The 20,722-nt window shown below is 38.2% G+C and overlaps 1 protein-coding gene and 1 long non-coding RNA gene across 2 annotated transcripts in view; both read left to right on the top strand.

Annotated features, from left to right (window-relative positions):
* The window catches only part of Lrrtm4 (leucine rich repeat transmembrane neuronal 4), a 785,026-nt gene that overhangs the window by 38,021 nt on the left and 726,283 nt on the right, over positions 1 to 20,722 (top strand). The window lies entirely within an intron of this gene.
* On the top strand, positions 11,132 to 11,564 carry LOC119807560. The gene is made up of 2 exons (XR_005284314.1): positions 11,132 to 11,207; positions 11,315 to 11,564. It is a non-coding gene; the product is annotated as an uncharacterized LOC119807560 (long non-coding RNA).

The raw sequence follows: 20,722 nt of genomic DNA, 5'->3' as shown, positions 1-20,722 counted from the left end.
CCAGTGATCCTATAATCTGCCCCAACCATACAACTGTAACCTACATTCAGAGGGCCAATTTGGTTCTATGCTGGTTCCCTCAGTATCAAGCTGAAGTTGGTGGACTTCTATTAGGTCATATAAATCTGTTGTTTCAGTGGGTATCCCCATCATGGTCTTGACCTCTTTGCTAATATTCTCACTCCTCCCATTCTTGGACTGGACTTTGGAAGCTCAGCCCAGTGCTTCACTGTGGATCTCTACAGCTGCTTCCATTAGTTGCTCAAAGAAAGTTCTATGGTGACATTTAAGACTGTCATTAATCTGACTACAAGGCAAGGCCAGATCAGGCACCTTCTCCACTATTCTTAGGGTCTTTGCTGGGGTCATCCTTGAAAATTCCTGTAAATTTTTCTAGTGCCAGGTTTCTTGCTAACCCCATAATGGCTCCCTGAATGGAGATAAGTCTTTCTTTGCTCTTAGTCTCTGCCCTTCCTACTTCTCAACCATCCTATTCCCTCAAGTTCTGCTCTCCCTCCCCTTATCCCTCTTCCTCCCCTTCCACCGTCCCTTCTCTCCCCATCCCCATGCTCCCAAATTTCTCAGGAAATTTTTCCTCTTTCTCCTTCATATGGAGACCTATATATGTTTCTCTTAGGGTTTTCAATGTTACTTAGCTTCTCTGGGGTTGTGGACTATTGGCTTGTTATCTTTTGCTTTACAGCTAGTATCCACTTATGAGTGAATACATAACATGGTCATCTTTCTGGGTCTGGCTTACCTCACTCATGATGACTTTTTCTAGATCCATACATTTACTTGCAAATTCCAAGATGTCATTCCCTGACATAAAGTTCCATTATAGTGCTACAGTAATGAAAATAGCTTGGTATTGGCATAAAAACAGACAGGCTGACCAATAGTATCAAATCGAAGATCCAGATATTAATCCACACACCTATGAACACTCAGTTTTTTAAAAGGAAGCTAAAATTAAACAACGGAAAAAGAAAACTTCTTCAACAAATGGTGCTGGCATAACTGGAAGTCAACATGTAGAAGAATGCAAATAGATCCCTATCTATCCTCATACACAAACATCAAGCCCAAATGGACGAAAGACTTCAATATAAATATGACCACACTGAACCGTATAAAAGAGAAACTGGGATCTAGCCTTCAATTCATGGGCATGGAAGACCACTTCCTAAATATAGCACCAAATGTACAGACACAGAGAGCAATAATGAATAAATAGGACCTCCTGAAACTGAGAAACTTCTGTAAAGCAAAGGACACAGTCAATAAGACAAAAAAGCAGCCTACTGAATGGGAAAAGATTTCACCAACCCTACATCAGACAGAGTACTGATCTCTAAAATATATAAAGAACTCAAGAAATTAGAAACCAAAATACCAAATAATCTATTTATTTAAAAAAAAGAACACAGATCTAAACAGAGAATTTTTGACAGAATAATCTCAAATGACCAAAAGACACTTAAGTAAATGTTCAACATCCTTAGCTGTGGACTGAGGTTTCTGTCCTGCCAGGTCCCACAACCAGTCAGTCTCAGAGAAACATACAGAAATCTACATTAATTATAAACTGGTTGGCCTATTAGCTCAGGCCTCTTATTAATTCATAACTTATATTAACCTATAATTCTTGTCTGTGTCAGCCATGTGACTTGGTAACTTTTAAAGCAAGACATTCTCATCTTTTTTTTTTTTCTCTGCATCTGGTAGTGATTGCAGACTCAGCCTTTCCTCTTCCCAGAATTCTCCTGTTCTGGTCATCCCACCTATACTTCCTGCCTGGCTACTGTCCAGTCAACATTTTATTAAACCTTTACAGAGTACAGGACCATTGTCCCACAGTACTTAGCCATCATGGAAATGCAAATCAAAACAACTCTGAGATACCATTTTACATTAGTCAGAACGGCTAAGATTGAAAATACCAATGATAGTTTATGCTGGGAAGACACAGAGAATAGGGAACATTTTTCCATTGCTAGTGGGAATGCAAACTTGTACAACCACTTTGAAATCAACATGGCAGTTTCTCAGAAAATTGAGAATCATCCTAACTTAAGACCCAGCAATACCACTCTTAGGCATACACCCAAAGGATGCTCAATCATACTACAAGGATATTTGCTCAACTACGTTCATAGCAGTATTATTTGTAATAGCCAGAACCTAGAAACAACCTAGATGCCCCTCAACTGAAGAATGGATAATGAAAATGTGGTGAATTTACACAGTGGAGTACTACTCAGTGGTAAAAACTACAGATATTTCTGACATCTAGTGTTATTCTAGTTGCTAATTCCTTCATTATATCATTGTCCTCCAGTGATTAAGGCACTTACTTTAGTCATGACAGTGTTTGATTCCTTGTTTCTTGCTTTTCTGGTGTGTTTTTTGTTTGTTTATTATAGATGGTTGATTTGTGGTCACCACGAGGTTTAAAATATATTTTAATTCTAACAGATTAATGTAATGAGGTGGTGACTGAATGGAATGAAACAATCCCACTTTAACCCTAATAAGCTGGATATTTGCTTTGTTAACACTGCCATGGTGCTCTCCAAAGCTTTCCTCCATTCTTGTTAAGTCCTCCTTTTGTCCTCTACTTCTGTATTGTCCATATGGCCTGTCTTAGACTACAGATTCTCTTCTCAATTTAGCTGATATGACTATCAATATCTATTGTTACTCTTTTAATATCACTGTGTTTTCTTACATTAAGGTTTTGGGGGTATTTTGAATCAATTCTGTTTTTTCATTAAATTTCTTTTAGGGAAAAAATTGAACTCATTTCTCTCTTTTTCATGAAAAATTTCCCCATCAAGTTTTTATTTTTTTTAAAATTGCTGTTTCAAATTCTATACCCGAGTCCTCTCTGGTATTGATGACCATCTGCCCATTTTCTGGCACCTTATTTTGGGGATTAAGTGAAAACACCATGAAAGCTTTTGATGTTTGTTACTTTGGAAACTGCAGTCTGGGTTCAAGGATCTGTTATCTCACTTTTCATAATCTGCTTGTGCCTGGCTTTGTCTGTCTCAGAAACACTCTTATATGACTTTTTCCTCCTTAAATATTACAGTTTTACCTTCCCCATACTCACATGACCCCTTAACAATTACTGTTCCACCCTTTCTCTTCTCTCTTCATCTTTCTACACCTCTCTCTCCCCCCTCTCCATACCAATCTTCACAACCCACCCCCACACCCAGGAAGAGAAAGATGTGCATTTGAATATATAAATATAACTTGTCCATTTAGTGTAGCTAATAGGTAGATGGGTTAGGACCAATTACTTAAGATCAAAAGCTTGTCCTTACAGAGAACTGATTCTCTTTTTCTTATTTGTCATTAAATTCTTGTAACCTTTCATCCTAAGGTTTGTGCCCTGTAAGATTTCCCCATCAATACTAGGATTTCACCTGCTGTTAATGTTTTGAAAATCTTATTTAGGATCATGTTGTTAGTGTGTTTTCCTCTCCTAATCCTAGAAATTTCATGTTGCAGAAGATAAGAATCATTACAGAAATCCAGTACTAGTCAACTTTTGGATAACAACTGACTGGGGCTGTACAACCTCAGCTGATATATCTATAACACAACTGTACTTAGGGATCAGGGAATATCTCAGCAGTGGGTGGAGGAAAGATTAAAGAGACAAAAGAGCAGTACATCTACTAAAAAACTGTGCTTGTATATGATAGGAAAGCTACACCCATGAAATCAATCTGAAGAGTTAAACAAACTGTGTTATCTGGAACTGAAGACACTAATTGATTCCCAAGTTTATGTTTGACACAAGTCACTGTTGGTGTGTTGTAACTTTCTATGTTCTAAGGGAATACTATGGACAATCATGCCAAATGTACAGCTGGTGCATTTAATAAAGCTAAACAATGAGAAGTCTATACAGGGCTGTTCAGCCCCACAGACCTCTGCTGTGGACTGTGAATCTCCTGAGATCTTTCACATAGACACTAGTATATAGCCATACACTGGGATTTTCCTACCCATAAAGACCTTCTCTATGCTCTATGTCAAATGGCATCACATTGATTCATACTCTGAACCTGAAAACTAAAGGCTAGCAAGTGGACCAGACCAGAAAGTACACTTCTGTAATCTGTCTACCACTAAAATGGACTCAAGATCATGAACAGTGTAATGGGACCCTGATAATATATTCCTGTGATATATTTGTACTGTATAGGTGACAGATGAGTCCTATTGAGTTCCTCTCCATATCTACAATGTTCTGGAAGCTTCATTGATGAGCATGCTTATAAATGCTCACTGTTGCGATCTGCACAGTACTAGCTGTCACTAACCTAATATTTACATTCAAAGGAAAGATCCTATATTTAATGCCAGGTCCAATTATCAGCAAATAGGGGATTGTCCCATGTTGTACTTCCTTAAGTCAGATAGCATTGATGAAATTCATCACTTGCCTTCCCAGATGTTTAAGTGAGTCACAGCTATATCACACATTTACAAAGCTAAATACACAATGAGGACTTTATAGTTGACATTGATGCAGACCAAACCCACCACCATCCACAATTTCCTGGTAGAATGGCAAATTCAGGTTTTTCACACTGAGGTTAAACAATAGATGGTGGTTGGTCACCAAAGCTGATATTAATCTGAATCTTGCCTGAGTCTCACCAACTAGAATTGGCATCATCTTAGAGATTGTATACCGCAACCACATTCCACAGCTGGCAATAGTGTTTGTCAAAGTCAAAGTCTACTTCCGAGGTGTTCAAATTTCTGTGAAGTTAAAGAACCAAGAGGCTCTGTCTCTTATCCCCAGTCTTTTTCAGGTGCATTTATTCTTTGATAGTACCAGATACTAAACCTCAAGGATAAGTCCTCTGCTGACATTTGCGTACCATCCCTTAAAATTGTATACTCTTTCTTTCAGATCTGCCACTTGAGTTTGAAGGAGGGAGTAAAGCTGGTCTCCTTGTTTGACTAGTGCAGGTACTGTAGCCTAGCCCACCTTTATAGGCCTGGGAACAGGGACACGGACATTGTCTCCTGCTATATTTATTTGTGATAGCCTGGTATTTTATTTCAACTGCAAGGCTCTTCCATGTGGGAGCCATCTCCAGATCGTGCTTATTGGTGATAGGAAATAGGGGATGAGAACAACTCTTCTTTTCCTTATATCTTCAGCACCTATTTTAAATACATAATTAAATTATTTATCTTCTCCCCTGCTCCTTTTCCTTTTGTATCCTGAACATGTCTTAAAGGCAAACCTCTTACCTGATCTGCAGCTCTTGTGAAAGAAATAGTGTCTTGCAAAGCTCTTGAAATTGGTATATCTGTGGGTAGAGCATCTCTAAAAGATTTTGTCTTTTCATTTCATTTCCTAAAGTTTAAACTTGCTTAATAAGACATTCTCTCTTTATCATAAGAAATATGTGATTATCCTGGATCCATCCTTTTAATCTATGATTCATAATTATACCATCTCTTTCTTTAATGTCGCTATAGTATAAGTATGCTGTGGTTTCTTACTTAAAATTCTACTTTAATGAATGCCAGAAAGTATTGTTTTCTTTCCTTAAATGGGAGATATATTAGAATGGAATGTAAAAATTCCCTGTTTCTCTCCATGATTAAAGAAGAGATAGCATGTTTGAATTTTTAATTTATTCTTGAAAATCCATTCATAACATGCTGTTAAATTTTTATTAGATTCATACTACCCATCTTTGCTTCTGACAAAGTTACTTTATTTTGTGGAAGGCAGTGGACATTCCAATCAACATGAGACAACAGCCAATTAAAATAGTCTTTAAGATGTAACCAAGGAAGAAGTATAGTTGTGGAATAATCATTCTTTATTAGTTATATTCATATAAAGTATTTAATGTTTAAATGCAGTCTCAGCCGGTTATAAAATAATGCAAGATTGTAACCCCCACACTTCACTGTGGGATATGGGAAAATCAGGAATTCAAGATCATTCTCAGTTCAAGGTCAGCCTGGGCTGTGTGAGATAATGTCTCAAGAAAACATCATAAAAATAAATGAACAAGTTTAACATGTTAAAATTGGTGTGGTTCAGCTTCAAGGAAGTGTGTGCATGAAGGTGAAAATTTTGGTGTTTCTTAGTTGATTTCTTTAAGACCAAATCTTATGGGCTGAATATATGACCCAGTCAGTAAAGTACTTGTCATGCAAGCATGAGGACCTGAGGTGAGCATTCCAGAACCCTCTTGAAAGCAGGGGGAGGGGGCATGGTAGTACATGCTGGGGAGGCAGGTGAAGTTAAATTGGCCAGGTGTCTGGCTTAATTGATGAGCTTTGAGTTTCATAAAAGATATTGTCTCAAAACAAACAAAAAGGTGGAAAGCGATTAAGGAGAGATACTTGATCTCCACATCTTGTTTCCAAATGCATACGCATGCACATGTACTAGAATATGCAGATGTCCAAACCCATATTTATAATCACAGCAAACATTACAGTAACAATAACACACACACACACACACACACACACACACACGTTAGGTTGTTTCCTTCTTGAAACTTGACTGGTTGAATATTCTACATAACACTAGTCATTTGGAAATGAAATGTTTCACATTGTTTTGGAAGGTTGTGTGCTATATATAAGGGGCCTACCTGGAAGAAGAAAGTTCCTTAAGGTTTTATTGCTTGACCCTGGTAATATTCTCTTTGTTTGCTGTATGACAGACACAAGAACAAAGAGCTTCATATTCCTGTGACCACAGCTGAGATCTAACTCTGCCATTCTGCCTTCCTCCGTGTGATAGACTGTATCCTGAAGCAGAGACCCAAAGAAATCCATACATCCTGAAGTTGCTTTTGTGTTTGGTATTTGCTCACAGTAATGAGAAAAGCAACCGACTCAGCATCCAGTCTGTATGCCTTTTTATCAAAAGATTTCAAAGCTGTTCTTAATCTAAAGAAAAAAGATCTAAAAAAAATCTAAAAAAAGAGGAGTAAACCTTATTATATCTTTTTTTCCTTTGAAGCTGAATCTCATTGGTCCATGATGATTTGAGTATCAACTATCCTTCCACTCAGTACATGCTTTTACAGTTTCCTATTATTTTCGTCTACTTGCAAAATCACCACCCCTTAAGATACAGTAAAACTGTATCTCTGATATCTTAAGTGGCAGTACTGACTTCTTATGTTTGTCCAAATCTTGCACTTCACATCTGTCCCTCTCCTTAACCACAGCCTAGGACCTTAATTTGACCCACAGGACCAGCTTCTTCTGTAGGTTCTTCAGGACTGAACTTTTTCTTCAGACTAGCTCACCAGCACCTTATCTTCTGATCCATTTCTCCAATTGATTCACCCTATTGGAAACTCTCTTCACATAATATATTCTATAGTTGAACTTAAACTTGTTATATTTATATTTGGCATTAAGTAGTTTAGTAAATTCGGTGGCTCATGGAAAAATATAAAACAAATTTAATTTTTTTGATAAAATGGTAAATGACTCATAAAACCAAAACTAACAGAGAAACTTACACTTGCTCTTGAAGTCTTGATTGCTTGGGTAGTTATTTTTCAATCTCTGAGATTTTTGTCTGTGTGTGTTATGTGTCTTTGATAAGATTTTGCACTTAGATATTCCTTGGTGTTCTTTATTGACAAACATGCCATTAGCTACTATTTGGGCTTGGATAAAGTCAGGTTACAGCAATTAACTATACTGATTGCAAGATTGTTCTTTATTGCCTGCTAAAAGGAATAAAGGGTGTGTGACTTTATCAGTACAATAAAAAGAAGAAACTCTGAAAATAATGTTTAACTTTTATTTTTCACTATCAGAGTTTTTTGATACATTTAAATTAAAATAGAATCCCATCATTCTCTTTCTTTCCTTTCTTTGTAGGCACCTTCCCTCCAACTTCTCCCATGCTCTGCCACTCTTAAATTGATAACCTCTTTGTCTTTGACTATGATCTTCACGCATACATATAAATATACATGTGTGTGCATGTATGTGTGTATGTATGCATGCACACACAAACTACACACACAAAAACACACACAACTTTTGGGGTCCATTTGTGTGGGTATATGATTTCAGGCCTGAGAACTTTGTATAATATAATATAATCAATAAACTGCCTCATCCCTGGGATGGACAATTCTCCCTTTCCTGACTTACAGGCACTGGGTGCCTATAGTTCTTTATCTAGGTGTAATACCCCTCAATGTTTTTCTCCCTTCCACATTACCATATTTATTGATACTACCACTGTTGCAGTCTTGCTCATGCATCCATTTCTAGGACAGATTATTTGACAGCAGACTTCTTGGTATTCTAGCTCTTACTATCTTTCTACCCCACTCTTCTATTATGCTCCCTGAACCATAGATACAAAAGTTAAGTTGTTAATGAATCCACTTTACTAGATAAGCATAATTCTTTACTACATTCTAAACTTGATCCTGATAACTACTGATAGTGCAGTTTCTACCCCTCATCAAAGAAGTCTCTCCTTAGAGCTAATAAAGACCCTCACAGAAAACCCCAACTGATAGTGTTAAAATCATTCTTGGATATCTAAAATTTGAATCCAATTTCATGTATCAAGAATAAATTTATAGCCGGGCGGTGGTGGCGCACGCCTTTAATCCCAGCACTCGGGAGGCAGAGGCAGGCGGATCTCTGTGAGTTCGAGACCAGCCTGGTCTACAAGAGCTAGTTCCAGGACAGGCTCCAAAGCTACAGAGAAACCCTGTCTCGAAAAACAAAAAAAAAAGAATAAATTTATGCAGATTTATGCAGTTTGTTATAATCACTGGTGTTCTACCTCTTGGCAAGACCTTTAGCTTGAACCACTTTATCAAACAAAATTGGGGCCTGGAGAGATGGGTCATCAGTTACAATGGCTTTCTTATCTTACAGATGACCTGGGTTGGATCCCAGTACTTACATCAATTTTAGGTTACAATAGGCTGAAAATCTGGTTCCAATGTATGTCCTCTTCTTGTATCTATAGACACATAAATGCTTTTCAAGCACACACACACACACACACTTATAAAATAATCTCTAAAACCTTGAACATTTATAAAATCAACTTTTTAACAAAAGGAAAATTGTCTTTATTCAAATTAACTAAATCCATGGGCACCACTGGCTAGCTCATTTGTTTCAAAATTATGGTTATCTACCAAAGAAGAGATTTTGCAAAAAGATAAAATCCCACCATTTTGTACAGTAAGATCAACAGTGACAAGACTAAGAGTATAAGAGAACTGGAGAAAGATCATATAGAATAGTTCAGAACCATAAACTTGGGGTACAATTTGGTTACCCAGAATTCACCTCTGCCTATCTTCGGTGGTTGGTTCACCAATGGAAAGTGCCTAGGATTTGGTCTCATATATTCACACTACGCACTTTAATTGGTGGCCTTATTCTTCTTTACATGGATGTTTCCAAAACCCCTTTTTCTCAGATTCCAACCATCAATCAACATAGCCTAATTCATTAGATGAATCTTTAGGATTCAGACCTTCTAAGACTGAATTCAAATTTTACCACATTTAAACTACTGTGTCAGAGTTACTATATATCTGACCTGCAATAGGTGTTCAAGATATGTAGATTATTATAGATAATGATTTTTATCAGTGTAGCTACAAGATGTTTACTGCCTAGGCTAACCTAGATTAATGCTACTGAAATTTGTTATATAAAAGACTGCTGTTTTGTTTATTGATTTACACAATATTTTAAAAAAATATTTGCATATATATGTGCATTACATGAATGCAGACACCTCATATTTAGACAACTTTTTACATCAAAAGAGAATTTTAGACCACTTTTAAATCTATTATGTAACTATGTAAGTGTTCTTTTCTTAACCAATTTTTTGGAACTTTTTACCTCTTTTATTTCCTAGTGCTTTAAAGTGGAATAAAAATTTGAACGAAATCGTGTCTAAGTGTGTGTGTGTGTGTGTGTGTGTGTGTGTGTGTGTGTGTGTGAGAGAGAGAGAGAGAGAGAGAGAGAGAGAGAGAGAGAGAGAGAGAGAGAGAGAGAGAGAGAGTATCCATGGATATTGGGATGTTTTCATTTTTGAAATAACATTACTTTTATAGTAATTTGGACTTTTTTTCTTTCTCTACATTTTCTGTTATTTCCTGGAGACTTCAAAATCTCACATAGGGTATCTGATTTATAAGTCAGTGCCTTGGAGGGAATAAAATGGGAAATAAATGTGTCTCTCATTCTCTCTCAGTTGGAATAGATATCAGTTGAATCATATTGGGAAAAAACAGCAGCAATTTTAAATTAGTGTGAATCATCTATGAATGCACATCCTGAGCATCCTCCATCCTTTACTGTCTGCTTTAGAAAGAGGCACACACTCAGGAAAAGTGCATCCATCCATTGATGTGAAACATGTAAAATTTGATTTGAAATTGTAGAACATTCTTCCCTATTATCTTCCTGATACTGATTTGAAAGTTTTAGTCCATATAAGTTGCAAAAAAATTTAGAGTAATGTCACAAAAGAATGAGAGAATGTAAAAACAAACAAACAAAACACACCACACCATCCAACAGCCTCAACCCTGGGCTTATGTCTGTGGTGGGAAATAACTTACAATGAAATTAATCTGAAGTTATTTAATTTTTTGTATTTTATAAAATAAAAATCATCACAACATTTCTCCCCTTCCATTTCCTTTCTCCAATTTCTTCTCTGTTGTGGAATATTTGTTTAATTAGGCAAATAATAATATTAAACATATGTGTTACATTTGTTTATACTGCATTTGTTTAACTATGTAAAGATATATTGCATTTGTGTTAAATAAAATTAATCAGAGAGGTGGGGTTAGCACCTAGTTAATGGGAAGTACTAGAGAGAAGCATAGCATGGGATTCTTAGTTGGTAGAATGTGGAAGAGAGGTTTCTGTGGATGCCAGCTAACAGAGAATGTAGCTGGTTGCTATTCAACTTCTTTAGCCTGCTTGAATGTTTTCATCCTAGCCTTTGAATCTCTAATTTTATAAGAATGATAGAGATGCGCCCAACCAATCGGACTCTTTCCTCACTAGCGCCAGCTCACATTTGCGCGTTCTCCGGAACATGAGGGGCTAGCGCCCCTGGCCGCTGGGTCTGGGGCTCGGGCGCTCAGGCAGTCCAGCAGCCTGAGTGGGTAGGTCCGAGGGCTACCTTGGTGCTGCAGACGAGCCTTGTTCCAGGGTCTGGGGGCTGCTCAACCACCGCAGACCGCCAGCTTCTCTGGTTTTCCTCTTCCTCCAGACCTGCAGTACAGACACAAAGCAAAGGCGGGTCACTAATGCGCAGACGCCAAGCATCTTCCTTGTCATGGCCAGACTGTAGCGGCTGGGCGAGGGGCCTCGTGAAGGTTGATTGATGCCAGTAGCCATCTAACTGCCAATTAATGCCGTGGTGGTGATTCGACTGAACAATCGCTGCCCTTGGACATGGAGTTTCACTAGACTTAGAGATAATGAATAATTATACTCTCTAATAAACCAGTAAAGTTGCATCTTGAAAAAAAAAAGAATGATAGAGATTTAGTTAAAACTACCTTTAGTGGCAACAACAGAGCCATTGTCTGGGGAAACAGAATTCCCTCAGGCTAGAGTAGCCAGTCTACTAGTAGTTTAAATACAGGCACTGTGATGAAGGGGAAACAGCATCTTGGTGCTCCACATTTGGCACCAAATGTACCAGGCTTTCTTTGGGACACCAACCAGCTTCCCATATCATTACACAGGAACTTATATTTAGGTATTAATGCTTGGCCTTACCTTATGCTTGTCCCAACTAGCTCTTATAACTTATTTTATTTATCCTCTTCCTCTTCATCTATGTTTTGCTTTGGGGCTTTTTAGCATTCTTTTATTCTATAAATCCTACCCCATGTCTGGCTAGCTGGAAGCTGTGTTTCCCTCTCTTTATTCCTTGTTTTCTACTCTCTTCTTTCTTGAGCCTAGATTCTTCCTCCTACTTACTTCTCTGCCCACCAGACTCACTTATACATCTTCTGCCTAGCTATTGATGCGTCACCTTTTTATTGGACCAACAAGATGACTTAGGCAGGCAAAGCAACACATTTTTACACAGTTAAAAAATGCAGTATAAACAAATACAGCACATCTTTACACAGTTAGACAAATGCATCATAAAAAATGTAATACATCTTCACATAGTTAAGGTAATATTCCTCAACACTTATCATTCAAATTCATGGTCTCTTTTTCTTTGTTTCTTATTCTTACATATAAATGCACACACACACATACACACACACACACACACACACACACACACACACACACACACACACACACATATATATATATATATATATATATATATATATATATATATATATATATATATATATATATGCAACCTGCTACTGTGTCAGTTTAGTGTTTTGCTTGTATGTATATGATTTTAATTCAATTCTGGCCATTCAAGGGACTTCTCCCTGAGGAAGATAAAAGATAAATTCTTTCTCTCTTAGATACTAACTCTTCACCCTTTGGTTAATTATTCCCTCTGTAGAAAGGAGGCTTTCCAGATTTCTTTTTTGTTCATGCATGAAAAAGAAAACTAACTAAAAAGAAAAGAACATGAGAGGAGAAAGAAAGCACAGCGATCAAGAAGATGAACTAAGAGAACTGCTATCTTCAAATTATTATTGGTATGTGTGCATTTGTCTGTGTCTGTCCTGTGTGAATAAGAGGGTTTAATAAAGCAATCATATTGAGGTCGCTGGACAAACTCAGATGCTGGTCCTCACCTCCTACCTTGGCTGAGACAGCATCTCTTCTTTACTCTTGTGTATGTCAAGTTAGCTGGCCCACAAGTTTCCAGGCATTCTCCTGTCTACAGTTCCCATCTTTCTATGGACACTGAGATTACAACAGCATGCAGTACTATGTCTGGCTTTGTGTACCGTTTGGGGCTTCCAACTCAAGTCTTCACACTCAGTCATCTCCCCAGCCTTTTTTATGAATTATCTTCATTTTATAAGGCTTTTATATTGTTATATTCAAATTCTTGGGTAAAGGCAGAATACTCCTATACTGTCCTAGTGGTTTATTCTGCTATAGGCTTGTGGAAAAGGAGAGGAATAGATTGTCTTGCTAAAACCAAGAAATAATTTCTATTCCTTGATATTGGTCTTGAATACCAAAGCAAGCTCTCAAGTCAAGCTGCTGCATTTAAAGTTCATTGACCCCACACTTTTGGTCTATAAACCTGAGCAAGTTTGTTGTTTCTTTGAGAATCAGAATTCTTCTCTGAGGGATAATGATAGTAATTGATTATGACTCACAGACTTCTACCAAGAATCCAATAAGAGAGAATCAGTGCAACTGTTTAGCACAGCATTTGGTATAGCAGACATGATCAATATGGTTGGTTTAATTCCTGAGCAGTGTCATCAATGTTGAGCAGTGATGGTGGTGATATTTACCTATGCAGCTCCCCTCTTCTGTGGATCCTTTAGCATAATTAACACCCCTGTTAATGGAGAAATCCAGATATCAGATTTACTGGATGTAGGCAGGTATGATAGTTCTAATTTTCAACTTAACACAATTTAAAAACATCAGGTAATGGGAAGTTGTCTAGATCAGTGGTTCTCAACTCATGATTGAGAACTTTGGCAAACCACTGTCTCCAAAAACAATTAAAATATGATGTATAACAATATCAAAATTAAGGTTATGAAATAACAAAGAAAATAATTTTGGTTGGGAGTGGTCACCACAACATGAGGAATTGTATTAAAGGGTCACAGCATTGGGAAGTTTGAGAACCATTGGTCTAGATCAAGTTAAACTGTGGGCATACCTGTAAATGATTATTTTGATTATATTAACTGAAGTGCAGACACCCAGCCCACCCTTTTTAGCACCATTCCCCAGGCAAGTCAATTTGGGCTGAGTTAGAATATAGAAACCAGAGCAGTCTAAAAAATAAATCTTGCATGCTTAATTTCTATCTTCCCTTTACTGTGGATATGTTGTGGCCAACACTCTTAAGCTTCTGGTGGCAATTCTGATGGCAGAATATTATATGGACTGTCTGAGGGGAAATGAGCCTTTTCTCTCTTAAGTTGCTTGCTTTCAATATGCTTTATTAGAGCAATAGGAAGAAACTAGAATATCATGATTGCCTAAAGAAGATAATTCAAAGTCAAGCAGTTTAATGGGTGTAGATAATGTAAGTTAGACTTATCTCTCTCTTATATCAAACAACTCCAGTCCTACCAACACTGTGAAGTTTACTTTGGCTAACTGGGTAGTTGTGGTACCTTTACTAATTACCAATGTAGGCTAAGGGTACAGATGACCTTAGATCTCAACAGAAAATGAGATCAGTTGGACAGTATGAACTAAAATGGAAGCATGCATTTTTTTCCCTCTGGACATTAGTCTTCACCAGTTTCTTGATTATTGGAAAACCAAATATTCAGAGGCTTTGTGAGAACATCAAATGTATAGTTGTCCTAGAGAGGTCTGAAGAGCCATGGACATGAGAGAACAGGAACCGACATGAAGAACTGACATGGCTCTTCTCTAACCCTGAACACCATAGTGGCTTTTGTGGACTCACAGGATGTCTGCTCATTCTGTTCTTAATGCAGGTCACACAGCTTTCCCTGTCAAGGGCTCCTGACTGTTAGTCCTCTTTGTTTAGGAGTTTGGACAGATTAGCATCCTGCTAAGGTTCACTGTCCAGTAAACCCCAAGGATTTATGTTTTAAAACTCTTTTGCAAAATGGACTTTCTATTTCATCCTTTTTTGTCAGTTTTACTTTGTTAACAAAGAAAAATATTCATTTCTAGAGTGTCAGACTTCCTCTGTCTTATGACAAGAGTTACAAAAAATGTTAAGGGACTCTCAGATTTTATCTCATAAAAATTTCCCTCAGCATGTGTTACAGTTGTGTAGCTTGGTCTTCTTATGGGACTCCTAACAGTGGGGGCAGGGGCTGTCTCTGACTATGTTACCTGCTTTGGGGACCCTTTCTTCCTACTGGGTTGTCTCCTCCATCCTAATAGGAAAGGAGGTACCTAGTCTTACTGCATATTGATAGGCCATGGATGGCTGGTATACATGGGAGGTCTACTCTTTTCTGAAGATAATAGGAGGAGTGGATGGGGGACAGAGGAGGGGAAGTAACTGGAAGGAGAGAAGGGAGGGATGGGAAGAAAAGAGGAAATAGACTAAAAATTTCAACAAGGGCTAAGTGACTTAACAGACAGAAAAGTCCTCATATAAAAATATATACTGTATTACATAAAGATTCCTTACCACAGAGGAAGGATCAAGATTATTATATTTAATTTTTATTATTCAAAATGATAAGAATCATAAATTCTATGTGACAATTAGAATATACACTATGGTTAACATCAGACGCAGCTCTGCAAAAGTCATTTTCTCTGAGGTGATGAGAAAAAAGAGTGCTTCATTTTATTTAATTGAAAATGTAGATAGTTTTCCTGGAAAGAGGCTCCTTTGCATATGACAGTGTGTGCGCATAGACAAATCACTCTCAGAAACACATTCATGGAGCAAAGTGTGAAGGTTGATTATGATTGACTTGTATATGAACTCAAAATTTCTCTCTTTAAGAGATACAAAAGGGCCAGGCGGTGGTAGCACACAACTTTATTCCCAGCACTCAGGAGGCAAAGGTAGGCAGGTCTCTGTGAGTTCAAGGTAAGTCTGGTCTACTTGAGCTAGTTCCAGGACAGCTAGGGCCGTTACACAGAGAAACCCTGTCTTGAAACACCAAAAAGAAAAAAAAAAAAAAACAAAGATGAAGATACTTAAAATAATGCACGAGTGAATAAACTCTCATAAATCTGCCTGCCTCTGCCTTCTGCTTGGTCCTGGGATTGAAGGTGTGCATCACCACTTTGTAGCTACATAAAGTATTTTATGGAGTTCATGCAAATGCTAATAATTTAATACAGACACTGGATAGTAGACATTAATTTCAGTTATGATACTCTGTCCTAAGGCACAGTGAAACTTTTGTGGAGCTGGAGAGATGGCTCAGGGGTTAGGTAAAGAAATTTCCCTTGGAGAAAACCTGGATTCAGTTGTTAGCAGATGCATCAGGTAGTCCACAACTTCTTTCACCATCAGTTCCAGAGGATCAGATGCAGCAATGACTTTAATTCCAGGTAATCGGATGCATCTGTGGTGCCAACACATGTGTGGTACACATAAACACCTGCTGTCACATACATATACATAACTCCCAAAAAGAAGCACAAAAATATAATTGTGAAAATTAAAAATAGCATTTCTTTTTTTTCCAGTTTATTTATTTTTTATTAAAAATTGCCATCTCCTCCCCTCCTCCTTCCCCTTCCCTCCCCTCCCCTCCACCCACACCCCCACTCCCTCCCTCTTGAGGCCAAACAGCCATCAGGGTTCTCTACACTATGTTGAGTCCAAGGTCCTCCCAACTCCCCCCAGGTCCAGAAAGGTGAGCAACCAAACTGACAAGGCTCACACAGAGCCCGTCCATGTCGTAGAGACCAAGCCCATCACCATTGTCCTTGGCTCCTCGGTCAGCCTCCACCATCAGCCACCCTCAGAGAGTCCGATTTGGTCGCATGTTCCATCAGTCCCATTCCAAGTGGACTTGGTGGTCTCCCATTATATCTGTCCTGCCGTCTCAGTGGGTGAACGCATCCCTCATGGTTCTGACTTTCTTTCTCATGATCTCTCTCCATCCGCTCTTCATCAGAACTTTCGGAGCTCAGTCCGGTGCTCCAATGTGGGGCTCTGTCTCTATCTCCATCCATCGCCAGGTTAAGGCTCACAGTGAGCCCGTCCATGCTGTAGAGTTCACATTCATTGCCGTTGTCCTTGGTTTCTCAGTCCTCCTCCACCGTCAGCCACATTCAGAGAGCCCGGTTTGGTCCCCTGTTCCATCAGTTCCATTCCAACTGGACTTGGTGGTCTCCCGTTAGATCTGTCCCACCGTCTCAATGGGTAAACGCACTCCTCACGGTCCTGACTTCCTTGCTCATGATCTCCCTCCTTTTGCTCCTCATCGGGACCTTGGGAGCTCAGTCCGGTGCTCCTATGTGGGGCTCTGTCATTTTCTCCATCGAATGCCAGGTGAAGGTTCTATGGTGATATGCAAGATATTCATGAGTATTTCTTGACTGGGAAAATGGATCAGGAGGTAACTGATTTTCATTTGCAAACATGAAGACCTGAACATGAACTCCACATTCCAAGTTAAAGCTGAGCTGGATGGCATGTGTACATCTACACATTGATGGGATGAAAATCTGGGCCTGGGGGAGTATTTATGTCTAACCACTGATGCTATAAAAATCTGGGCATGATGGAGGATGTACATCCACGCAATGGTGGTGTGAAAATCTGGGTGTGATGGCATGTGCACATCTACCCACTGATAGTATGAAAATCTGGGTGTGGTGGAGTGAGTACATTTACTCACTGATGGTATGAAAAGCTGGGGGTATTAGCATGTGGATGTCTACTCACAGTTAGAGCAAGTTAGACAGAGACAGTCAAGTTCCTGAAAATTCCCTTGGCAGTATCCTTGACATGAGGGGGTCAAGTTCTAGGTGTCAAGTTCAAGGAGACAGCCCATCTCAAACAAAAACTGGAAGCCAAAGAACAGCTACCAAAGTTTTTTCTTACGTCCATGTACACTTTTATATATGCAGTTGGGCACACACATACACAAATGCATTCCTTTACCTACAAATAACATCCTTATCTCAGATCTATTTTGTATTTATAACTTTAAAAGACAAATCTTTATAAATAGTTTGATATTTATATTTATTTATAATAAATATCTATAAATTGTGATAATAGGTGAGATAGAAACAAAGGAAGAAAAATATTGAAGAGACACCAAGTATGTTAGGGAGAGCTCAGGTATGTGAGAAGCAAGGCTGAACTGTAAGTGGTCACACAATTCAGAAACTATGCCACCTTGAGAGGGGGAAAATTTGCAACAAGATTGCCTGCATTCATAAAAGAATCTTAACAGTTCTTGCTTTGTAATATCTTGAAAGAGTATAAGAGGCATTGCTTCAAATGGTATATGATATTGGTATCTTAGGTAGCTTTATCTGTGAACTTGACATAGCTTTGTGCCACCTGAAAAGGGAATCACAATTTGGGGATTGGATAAATCAGGTATCCATGTGGACATTTCTGTTGGGGGAATTTTCTTGATTGTTCATTTATGTAATGAGGTCCAGCCCATCATGGCTATCCCCACTCTTTGGGCAAGTTGTGCCAAGCTTGATAAACATAATAAAAATGTGAGATTACTGGCAAGCAGCAGTTTTTACATGGCTTATGTTTTAGATTCCTGCATCTGGGTTCCTGCTTAGATTTCTCCCTGTAATGTAGTATGACATGGAAGTATAAACCAAATTAAACACATTCCTCCACAGAGATATGTTTTGTCAGAGGATATTAGCACAGGAACAGAAAGGAAATTGGTAGGCTAGAAAGATGGTTCAGAACGTAAGAATACTTTTTTGCTTTTGCAGAGCACCCCAATTAAGTTCTTTGATTCCATGCAAGGTAGTTTATGACCACCTAATATTCCAGATCTAGGGAACTGCACGGACTCTTCTGATCTCCACAGGTGTCTGCACTCACAACCATTTGCTCACACATAGACATACCCACATACAGATACTTGTAAATAAAATAAAAACAGGTAACTAGACCAGACTAGTAAATATGTATTTCAAAATAAATTCTATTTTGGAAATACAGGTGAAGGAACCACAATTTTACTCTCTACACTCACGAAAGTGTTTGCAATAGAGTCATCCTTACAGAGTAGAGCCAGTGCTGAAACAACCCTGAGTTTGGTATTTCCTAATATGCAGGTTGTGTCATTCCAATAAAGAGAGACATTGGTGGAGTCCTACAATGTACTTCCCCTGTATCACTCAGAATTTAAAGAATCACTTCATTTTTTGCTTTTGTTTTCTATCAATTTCTTAAATTTATTTCCACTAATCTACAATTGGACTGCTGCTAGAATCTTCGAGAATTCCCAACAGACCAACGAAAGCATTATGTGATTTACACTCTGGTTCTCTATATCTCCTGCTATGGATCCCATTACCCATTCCCTGTGTTGGCAGAACTTTGCAATGCCGAATAGCTCACCCTACAAAGCTTAACATGTATTATCCATTTGATCGTGTACATGCATGCAATAAAACATATATCATTCATTGGGAAGAGAAGAGAGATAAATGCCCTTAGATACTCATTTTACCATATATTCTAACACTTACTTTTACCTCTTTAAGGAACAGTATCTTTTGGACTAACAAGACAGCTCATTCAGGAAATTTTTTTATCTTGTAAGCACACAGACCTGAGACTGATCCCTAGGACCCACGTAGAAAAGAAACAGATAGTGATAGGCACTGAAAATTCCAGTGCTTGGGAAGTAGAAGAAGGAAGATTCCTGGAGCTTAATGGACCAGCTAGCCTTGCCTATATAGTGAGCTCCAGGTCACTAAGAGAACTTGCCTCTCAAAGACAATGGTAGCAGGCACCCAAATATGTTCTCTGCCTGCTAAAATATACACATGTATGTATGTACCTCCTGGTGGGGAACAGAACACATTACCCATGAATTTACCTATTAAAGCAAACCATCATTTTATTTTTTCCTGAGGGGGAAACCTGCATTAAAATGTTCAATCATACTATACTTTTTTACAGTTGGATAGAAAATAGAAATAACATTTAAATAAGTTTTATCATGACACTCTTAAAGTTATAAAACTCTCTGTTGGGTTGGAGAGATGGCTCAGTGGTTAAGAGCACTGACTGCTCTTCCCGAGGACCCAGGTTCAATTCCCAGAACCCACATGGCAGCTCAAAACTGTCTGAAAATCCAGTTCCAGGGGATTCACACCAATGCACATAAAATAAAGTTAAATAAACCATAAATTAAAAAAAACCTTTCTGTTGAAACATAATTTGGAGAGAGTATGGTGCAAAAAGATAACAATAATCCAAACTAAATGTAAATTAGATTTTTAACTGTAACAGTAGTTTCCAGTCTTTCTATTGTATTCTAAATTTTCTTCAGTCTTGTTTTATATTATCCTGATTTTTCTGAAGAACTATTACAAATAATGCTTATTTTAAATGTGCTTGTGATTTTTTTATATTAAACTCAATGCATGGCTCCTGCTGCAGCTAATTTTGCTTACATATTTTTTGTTTTATTTTGTGTCTACATTTTTCTTTGTTGTTTCCTAACTGTGTGCATTCATGTGTGAGATATGTGTACACATGTTTGTAATGTACATATATGCCTGTAAAGACCAGAGGCAGACATTGGGTGCCTCTCTATAATACTCTGCCTTACTCCAAGACAGAGTCTCTCACTGAACATCACCTGGCCACTCTTAGCTAGGCTCACTGTGTATCCAGCTGCCAGAAGCCATCTTTCCTTTTCTTCCCATTTTGTATATATCTGATGCAACCAGGCCTGCCGTTTATATGTGTATTTTTAGTTTAGACTCAGGTCTTCCTGTCTGAACAACTCAGCCATGCCCCCCAGACTCCAGAGCCCCATTACCACAGATCCTCTGTGTTTATTTTCATCTTAACACTTTTCCACAT

Source organism: Arvicola amphibius, chromosome 2 (genome assembly GCF_903992535.2).
Source record: "Arvicola amphibius chromosome 2, mArvAmp1.2, whole genome shotgun sequence".
Classification (NCBI taxonomy): domain Eukaryota; kingdom Metazoa; phylum Chordata; class Mammalia; order Rodentia; family Cricetidae; genus Arvicola; species Arvicola amphibius.
The sequence above is the reverse complement of the archived record's forward strand: the minus strand, read 5'-3'. Positions and strand labels throughout refer to the sequence as shown.